This window comes from Scylla paramamosain, chromosome 5 (genome assembly GCF_035594125.1).
Source record: "Scylla paramamosain isolate STU-SP2022 chromosome 5, ASM3559412v1, whole genome shotgun sequence".
Taxonomy (NCBI): domain Eukaryota; kingdom Metazoa; phylum Arthropoda; class Malacostraca; order Decapoda; family Portunidae; genus Scylla; species Scylla paramamosain.
The window spans coordinates 21,245,056-21,253,641 of NC_087155.1; the positions used below are offsets into that span (position 1 = coordinate 21,245,056).

General features: G+C 48.6%; 1 long non-coding RNA gene across 2 annotated transcripts in view; it reads left to right on the plus strand.

The window, feature by feature from the left end:
* Positions 1–1,869, plus strand: part of LOC135100331 (uncharacterized) — an 87,515-nt gene extending 85,646 nt beyond the window's left edge. Inside the window, exon 5 of one of the 2 annotated variants that reach the window (XR_010268608.1) lies at positions 1,443–1,869. This is a non-coding gene — a long non-coding RNA (uncharacterized LOC135100331). The remainder of the gene's footprint in view (positions 1–1,442) is intronic. The other variant, XR_010268609.1, reaches the window with a different exon arrangement.
* Positions 1,870–8,586: the final 6,717 nt, after the last annotated feature.

The following is an 8,586-nucleotide window of genomic DNA, read 5'->3' on the forward strand; positions in this document are numbered from 1 at the left end:
GCCATTGTTCGTGACTCCTGCCATCTGCATGTGTGTGTGTATGTGTGTGTGTGCTCGCTCCCTCCAAGCCTGCGTGCGTGGGGACAAGACTCACATATAAACACACACACACACACACACACACACACACACACACACACACACACACACACACACACACACGTATGAACGAATGATCATGCATACTTTCCTCCCACTATTCCGCTTCACTAATCTAATCCGGCGCGCACACACACACACACACACACACACACACACACACACACACACACACACACACACACACACACACACACACACAAACACTTTCACAAATCCTGCACATAACTGACCGCCTAAAATCACACACACGAAAAATATTCGGAGCATAATTCCTTCCGCTAACTCCCTTAAGTCTATTATGATTCCATCCCCTTTTGGTCTCACGCTGGGGAAAATCTGCCAGCTTCAGTGGGACTCTTTAGAACCTGTGTCTCTTGGGTGGATCTGAACCAAACACATCTCTTGCTCCTTCATGCGCGAAAGCTCGTCCATCCTCCTTTGCAATTGACTATATATTTCTCCGAATGTAAAAGGCAGGTAAGGTGGGAGGAAACTTATATTACATTAGTGCTTGTGTGCATAATGATAGTGGCGTTACATGTAATAGTGAAGGGTTGGTGGGGAATGTCTTGATTCTTAATCCTACTTGTTATAGCGGAAAGAAAATGTGGCGAGAGTCCTTGGGTGTTGAAATGGATGTGTTGTAGTGGTGGTGGTGGTGCTAGTGGTGGTGGTGGTGGTGGCATTTTATGTTTGTTTTTTCTGGGGAATGTGTAAGAGAGAGAGAGAGAGAGAGAGAGAGAGAGAGAGAGAGAGAGAGAGAGAGAGAGAGAGAGAGAGAGAGAGAGAGAGAGAGAGAGAGAGAGAGAATACATGTGTGTGTGTGTGTGTGTGTGTGTGTGTGTGTGTGTGTGTGTGTGTGTGTGTGTGTGTGTGTGTGTGTGTTTGTGTGTGTGTGTCACAGGTGGCCCTTGTGTCGTGGGTGAATATTTGCATCGAAAATATCAAGGAACTTTCTGTCAGATTTTTTTCTTCACCTGTTTGTTTTATTTTATTTGTTGCAGCCAGTTTTTGTCTTGGAAAATATACTAAACTGTCACTTTGTTTATTTTCCGCTTTTGTTTATTATTATTTGTGTGTGTGTGTGTGTGTGTGTGTGTGTGTGTGTGTGTGTGTCCTTAACATGTCCCTGGCCCAACACTGTCCCCAGCATCAGTGTCTCTATATCTCCCACAGTATTCCTAAATGTCCCACAGTGTCCTTAAGTGTCCCCGTGTCCCAAAATGTCCTATAATGTTTATAACTCTACCAAAGTGTCTTTAAATATTCCAGTGTCCCTAAATCCTTAAAGTATCTCCAAATGTCCCACAGTGTTCCCAAATGTCCCACAATGTTTCCAGCCTCAGTGTCCCAATCTCCACACTACCTCGTGGCCCAGTATCCACGCCCTAAAGTCTCCCCGGCTTGCAGTGTCCCCGCGTCGTCAGGTGAGCAATGTCGCATCCCTGAGGAGGACGAGTAAGGTGCCCGTGTTCACTCATCCCTCTCCGGCGGCAGACAAAAGGCCGTCCTGTCGCGGCGCCCCACACGAGGCCTCACGAGCACGTCTCTATTGTCCAGAATAAAAGGGTTACACACATACTTGGCTCTCCTTCCTTTCTCCGTCTCTCTCCTCTCCTTCTTCTTCCTCTCCCGTCTTTCGTGTCCCCGTGTCCGCCTCGCTCGCTGCCCGTCCCTCGTCCCTCGTCCCGCGGGCCCGGCCGGCGTCGTGCCCTGATTAATGCCCACCCTCACCAACACGTATGCTTTAATTAAACTATCTTTCATCTCCCCTGACTGGCGCGCACATTATTGCTATTGATTATCATACCCGGTAAATTAAGTCCATTGTTGTTTCCATTCTTACAGCCCTCTTGCTCCTCCTCCACCTCCTCCTCTTCCTCTTCTTGCTCCTCCTCCTCTGACTCCACTTCTTCCTTCTCATGCTGCTGCACCCTCAGAAGTATTATTATTGCATATTAAAATAAAGATAAAATTAGCTAGAGGGAGTGCTGAGAGGAAGAAGGAAGAGAGAGAGAGAGAGAGAGAGAGAGAGAGAGAGAGAGAGAGAGAGAGAGAGAGAGAGGGGGGGGGGGGGGGAAAGGTAGGAGTGAACAGGGATGCAAGGAGGGAAGGAAGGAAGGGGCAAGGGAGAGGGAGAGAAGAGGGAAGGTAAGGAGGGAGGGAAGGTACCTAAATGAGACTGCTTTTTGTCACAGGACGTTCTTGGTGTTGTAGTGCATGCCCTTATCTTTAGCCAATAACAAGCAGGACCGTTTTGGCCATCCTCTTTTTATTCATTCTCTCCTCATGTGTCTTTTTCTGTTCCCTTCTTTCGCCTCTCCTTCCTCTCCTTCTTCACTTCCCCTTGGATCTGCAAACGGTGGTGAGTCACTAATATTTTCATTCATTTTCTCTTCATCTCTGTGTCTTTCCTTCTTTTTTTCTTTCTCCTCTTCTTGCTTTCCTTCTCCACCTTTCTTCAGAACTGCATAGGATAGTGAATCATTTAGATTTTTTATTTTTTTTCTATCATTGCCTACTCATGTATGCATCTGGCTCTCGTCCACTTCATTATTGTCTGGTCTACCTCCTCCTCCTCCTCCTCCTCCTCCTCCTCCTCCGCCTCCGCCTCCTCTTTCTCCTCTTCCTTGTCCTCCTCCTCATTCACCTTCCTCAGCTCCACCTGGTTCTTGTCCTTGGGGAACTGTAGACAATGATTAACGCTATATTTTTTAATCATTGCTTACTCATAAAGTATCCTGTGGTCTCTGTCCTCCTCAGTCTCCTTTATCTTCCCCACCCCTTCCTCCTCACTCGTCGTCCTCACTCGGCTCACTCAACTGCATCTAGTTCTCATTGTCTTTTTTCTCTCAACTTTTCCTTCGTCCTCGTCTGTCTCGTCCTTGTGTCCTCGTCCTCGTTCCCGTCCTCGCCTCGCCCTGCACAACTCCCCCCGTCCTCGCCAGTCAGTCTCGTCTCGTGGCGGAATAATACAAGCTAAGTAATGTTATTTATGAGCTAGTGATGGCGGTAGTGGCGGTGGTGGTGGTGGTGGTGGAGAGTAGTGGACGAAGATAATGGCGGGAGGGAGTGGAGAGAGAGGACAGTGGAGGGAGATGGAAGAGAGGGAAGGGGAGGTGGTGATGGGGGAGAGGAAAGGGGTTATGGAGGAGGTGGAGACAAGGAATGGCTGGAAGAGGTGGTGGATGGAAGGAAAGGTGGAGGAGGAAGAGGTGGAAGAAGAAAGAAGGAAGTTTGAAGTGGTGCTAACTAGATGAAGCTTCACACCCAGCGAAGGTTGTCTGGTTGTGTTGTGTTCTTGGTGTGGAGAAGCGATGTTATTTATGGAGGAGGAGGAGGAGGAGGAGGAGGAGGCATGTAGGTCCTTCCAGATGCAGTGACTGAGGAACTGAAGGATTGGGTCAACTGGGAAAGGCGTATAGGAGTGGAAACTAAAGAAAATGTATGTGGAAGAGCTTAGGGTAGAAGGATGGAAAGGTGGAGGCATACATAATAGAGGAATAAAAGAGTGAAAGACAGAGTGTGGAGAATGACGGGTGGAGGGATGGAGCAGCGAAGTAGGGAAGGTTAGCAGAAACTCAGCAGGCACGTAGTAGGGGAAAAGTGGTAAGGTGGAGGAATGGAGGAGAAAGTAGAAGAAAGATGAAGGAGAGGGAATGAAGGTAAAGGAGGTGAAGAGATGAAAGGGGGATAGTCGGGAGGGAAGTAATGAAGGGGTGAGTGAGGGAGAAATGGGGAGGAATGGAGGGCGGAGCGAGGGAGTGGTGGAGAGAGGAAAGGAAGGTATGGTAGGGAGAAGGGATATGGTACCCCATTTACTAAGGTAAGGGGCACACTCTTCCTCTTTTACTTCTGTATACTCCTGCTCCTCCTCCTCCTTCTGTACTATCCTGTCTTTCCCAGTAATAGTTAGCATAGAATAGTTACCCAAACCTCCTTGTAAGGATCTCAAGGTTTGTTGCTTTTTTGGACTTCCTTTATATTCCTTTGTATTCCTCCTCCTCCTCCTCCTCCTCCTCCTCCTCCACGCTGTTTTCGTCGTCCTCCTCCACATCTCCGTCTTCCTTTCTCCATCTCGCTCTACTTTTTCTTCTGTGTGTGTGTCTGTCTGTCTATCTCGCTTCCAAAATGGGGAACTTTACGCTACAGGTCTCCCGGACATCGAACAAGGCCAAGTATTGTTAGCCTGACCGCCCTATTTATTTTCGGGAGTCTGGCGGCCCATAAGAGGCGCGTGAGTCTCCCTCCCTTGTGGTCTCCTTCATACTCCTCTCCCGCCCCTCCCCTTCCCGCCTCCAGCCTCCTGACGGCCAGCCACGTGATCTATGGCGCGCACTTGTCCATTTTTTTCTCTGTTTCTAAGTGAAAGTCATGGTAATGAGCACGTACAGCAGCAGGCGACTCGGTGTGTGATGGGTAGATTGTACACGTGCACCATTATCTCCCCCTTCATCACCGCTATCATCGGCGTCATCAGCACCATTATTAAACCTGTTTAACACTTAGCAGCAGGACAGGTCTCGGACAGAAAACCACAGGCAGTAGCTGACTACTCTCAGGAGAACAGACGCACGCGAGGTGGGGAAGATTGTGACCCATAGCGAGCCCTCCTGATAACAGCGATTTATGCCACGGGCTGTCAACAGCGGCTGATATTCAAGGGATGGTTAGCACGGCATTAACCTAATATTATCAGTGAAGCGCCAGCGATTATCACGCCAGCCATCGCCTCAAACCAGTACTGCCTCCGTCCCGGCGCGCCGCGAGCAGGGTGTAAATGGGTTTGTCCCGAGGGTGCCATCGCCACACCAGGCCGGCGTCTGAAGCGCGCACCTACCCAGTCAAGCGAGTAACATCAGCGAGATAAGCAACCATTTCCTGAACCTCCGAGCTGGACTGCCACGGACCACACGGTCCTGGCAACACGCGAGTCTCAACCACTTATTTCGAGCGCACGCCGCCGGTGATGACCCAAGTTGCTTACAATACAAAGAAAGGGACACATCAAGCCTTCAGTCAATATTTAAGCAATGCTAGATGCTTCTTATATGATATTTAAGGAACTCAATTTTTTTGCTTATGTTGGGGTGTTGGAGAGGTTTTTAGACTTGCTGGAAATGGATCTGGGTAAAACGCAGGGCAGTGTGCTGGGAGGGGTCGGCAGCACGTAAGCGCAGGGTATAAGTGACTTTTTGCAAGCAGGCAATGGTCACTAGTCATTAACACGCTGGCAGCCTGGTGGAGACTATTACGAAATTAATTACGTTAAACTATATTATACAAGACAACAAAAGTCTAGTCATCATAAGGACTGAAAAAAACAAAAACAAAAACAAATATTACAAAATATGCAAAAAAAAAAAAAAAAAAATTCATACACGCCACTCAGTGTGAATATGATTAAGAAGAGACTATCATAACAATTGATTTTATTTTTCATTCTTTGTTTTCTCAGTTACTCAACAGATCGACGCAGAAATCTTGTTCAGCTTGATTCTAAGTCACCTCTTCGCGCTCTCTATGAGTCAGTAGAGTGTGCGCAGTAAGTTTGGGTGTGTACTCCCAGCGTACAACACGATCGACGCTGCGGAATGCTAGTGTGTAATAACTTGCCGTTCCCGAGATGGTTATTAGGAAAACAACACCTTGCACTTTTTTGTTCCCTTCTCTGGTGGAGGTTTGCGAAGACAGAGTAATGGCGCTCTCATGTGTTGCCGCTTGCCAGGATTCATTTCCATCTTGATCGCATTGGATTTACTGAGAGGTAGAATTACACACACACACACACACACACACACACACACACACACACACACGTCGCATCGCCTCCTTCACACCTGCTCCCTCTGTGTAATTTACCGAGACACTTACCTTTCTGACTCTCAATCCAATTAAGGCGTCAGGCCCAAGATGCTCCCGCGACCCCAACAATAGAAGCTACTATTTATTGTTATTATTATTTACGCACATAACTGAAGGGATGTCAGCTTGTAGAAATATGGGGCGTAATGGCAGACTATTGGACTCTTGGGCTATTTATGGATGATTACACTAGTGAGAGGCGAACGCTAAACAATATTGTGGATTTTTTAAGCTAACGAGATTTCTGAAAATAAGTAATAAATATTCCTTTATATATCGCAGTGTTTTGATATTTAGACATGTCCTGCCTGTCGAGATGGCCAGATGTCTTCTCACCACCTTCCCTGACACTTGCTCATAAAGTTGGTATATTTATGTTTCCATGCTGAAGTGACTTGATATACACAGTCTTCCTGAGATTCCCTTCTTGACTGCCAGCATCAGAGCGAGGCCAAAGAGGGCAGGGAGCTGCACCAAACAGGCTGCCTCACTGCATGCGGGTATTGGCCCAAAGCAGCATCTTCTTATTTCACTTGTATAATTTTTTCCGTTCGCATTCTACCGCTCGGGAAATATCCAGTCATCTTTTCCAATAAATTCCTAGCGGGAGGTGTGTCTTCATCCTAAAACTTTGAACAGAATAAAACTTTCATTACCAAGTTGAAATATCACGCCTTCACCGCCTTCGCCGCCGCCGTCGTGCTCACTCGGGGAATTAAACAGGACCTTTTTTGCTCATCTTAGTGTCAAGAGGTGAGACCTTCGCTTGCCCTTCGTGTGCCGCTTTCAGACTGCTCTTGTTTCTCCGCTGCTTATCTCGGCCGCTTTTCACGGCTAACCCGAAAATGCTGGCGTGCATTTGGCAGTGTAATTGTGGCGATGTGGAGAACGGGAGCTGGGCGCGGCAGGGAGATAAGCCGCCGGTGAGGGAAGGGAGCATGTGCTGGAGTGTTTCAAGCGTGACACAGCTGCCCTGACCCCGGCACACCCTCCCATTATGCCCAGGCCTGGAAATCCTCACTCCTGCCCACCCGCACTTTCTCTCCACAGCTCGATATTCATGTATTTCCAAACTAAATAAAAGCGAGAGCTAAATAATGAAGCAGAGAGGAAAAATACACCGTCCGCCAATATGTGAGGGAGAAAAATACTGGGGAAGGAGGGGGCAGTGTATGAGGCGGGCGATGAAGGTGTTTCGATACCCCCTTTTTGAGAGAGTTTAGGTCAGCCTCCTCTTCCCCTTAACCACGACCCTTGCCTCCTATACGTTACCCTCCGTGACGGCTGCTTATTGATCTGGGCGTTTGGGCTGCGCGGGTGATTGCCTGCCTGCCGCGGCTCCTCCGGTAATCACACGGGCGGGTAATAGGGGCGAGGGGGCGCTCCGGATCACTGTGCCTCGATTGCCTCTCCATCATCGCCTGACTCGGCCCCCCAACAGCGCCTCCCCCGCGTCCTCCAAGTCGCGGCCCCAAAGCAGTGGTATGCAAATGGAGTCAGCCAATCTGATCCCTCGTTCTCAATTTACCTTTCAGAGGGAGTGTTATATTGGGACGTCGTGAGGTGCGCGCTGAGATGCCCCGATCGGCCGCCCCGTGAAAATGTTAGGTTCAAGGTGCGCTAATGCCAGGTGGGGCGCCGCCTGATGTGGTGGCCGCGTCAGCTCGGTGAGTTACTTCTCCAGGAGGGGCAGGGTTGGGGGTAAGGGTGGGGAGGATAAGGGTGATGTTGGTAAGGAGGTGGGGGGGATGTTGGTGGTGGTGGTGATGATGATTAGGGTAAGTGTGTACCTGTGCTTTGGGGTGTTGTGGGCAGGTAGGAACGAGGGGTAATGTGGGGAGGGGTAATGGTGGGGTGCTCAGATGGGGTGCTAAGAAGCATTATCAGGGGGAGGTAGTTCAAGCAGATCTCTCTCTCTCTCTCTCTCTCTCTCTCTCTGATATATCCCATTTTCTTTACAAAGCATCCCGCACGTTTTCTCTCTCTCTCTCCCTCCCTCCCTCCCTCCTCCTCCTCTCTCTCTCTCTCTCTCTCTCTCTCTCTCTCTCTCTCTCTCTCTCTCTCTCTCTCTCTCTCTCTCTCTCCTCATCAGCTGATCGTCCACCTCTCCAACACTGCAATCGCTTTCATCTTTACTGCTGGTGTTTTTTTTTATTTAGTTAACTCGAATAAACTGAGAGTCGTTCTCTTTCTGCCTGTGCTTTATATGGATTATTCATGCTTGGTTTTATCGGGCCAACCATAACAAAGAAGTACAATATCTGCGACGCTTGTCTCGAAATTAAACATAGCCTACCGAGGAAGCTAATTTGCGGAGGCTTGAGCTCTTAACTTTACGATTGTTGCCCTGAACTAACTTCTGGGAACACCTGATAAACTATTAGACCGCAGGAAGGCTTCGATAACAGCGTGATAACAGTTACAGCCGTACGCTACCACAGGGAACTCGTGGGACTGGTGGTGGTGGTGGTAGTGGTGGTGTGAAGGTCAAGTACTGAGGTTTCTTGTATTTTTTTTTCTTCAGCAGCATTTGATTCAGGAATTTACAAAGGTTTTACGCTGATTAATGGACTTTTTTTTTGTTTTGGTGACTTGGCTCGTAGTGGTGATTAAAGGAGA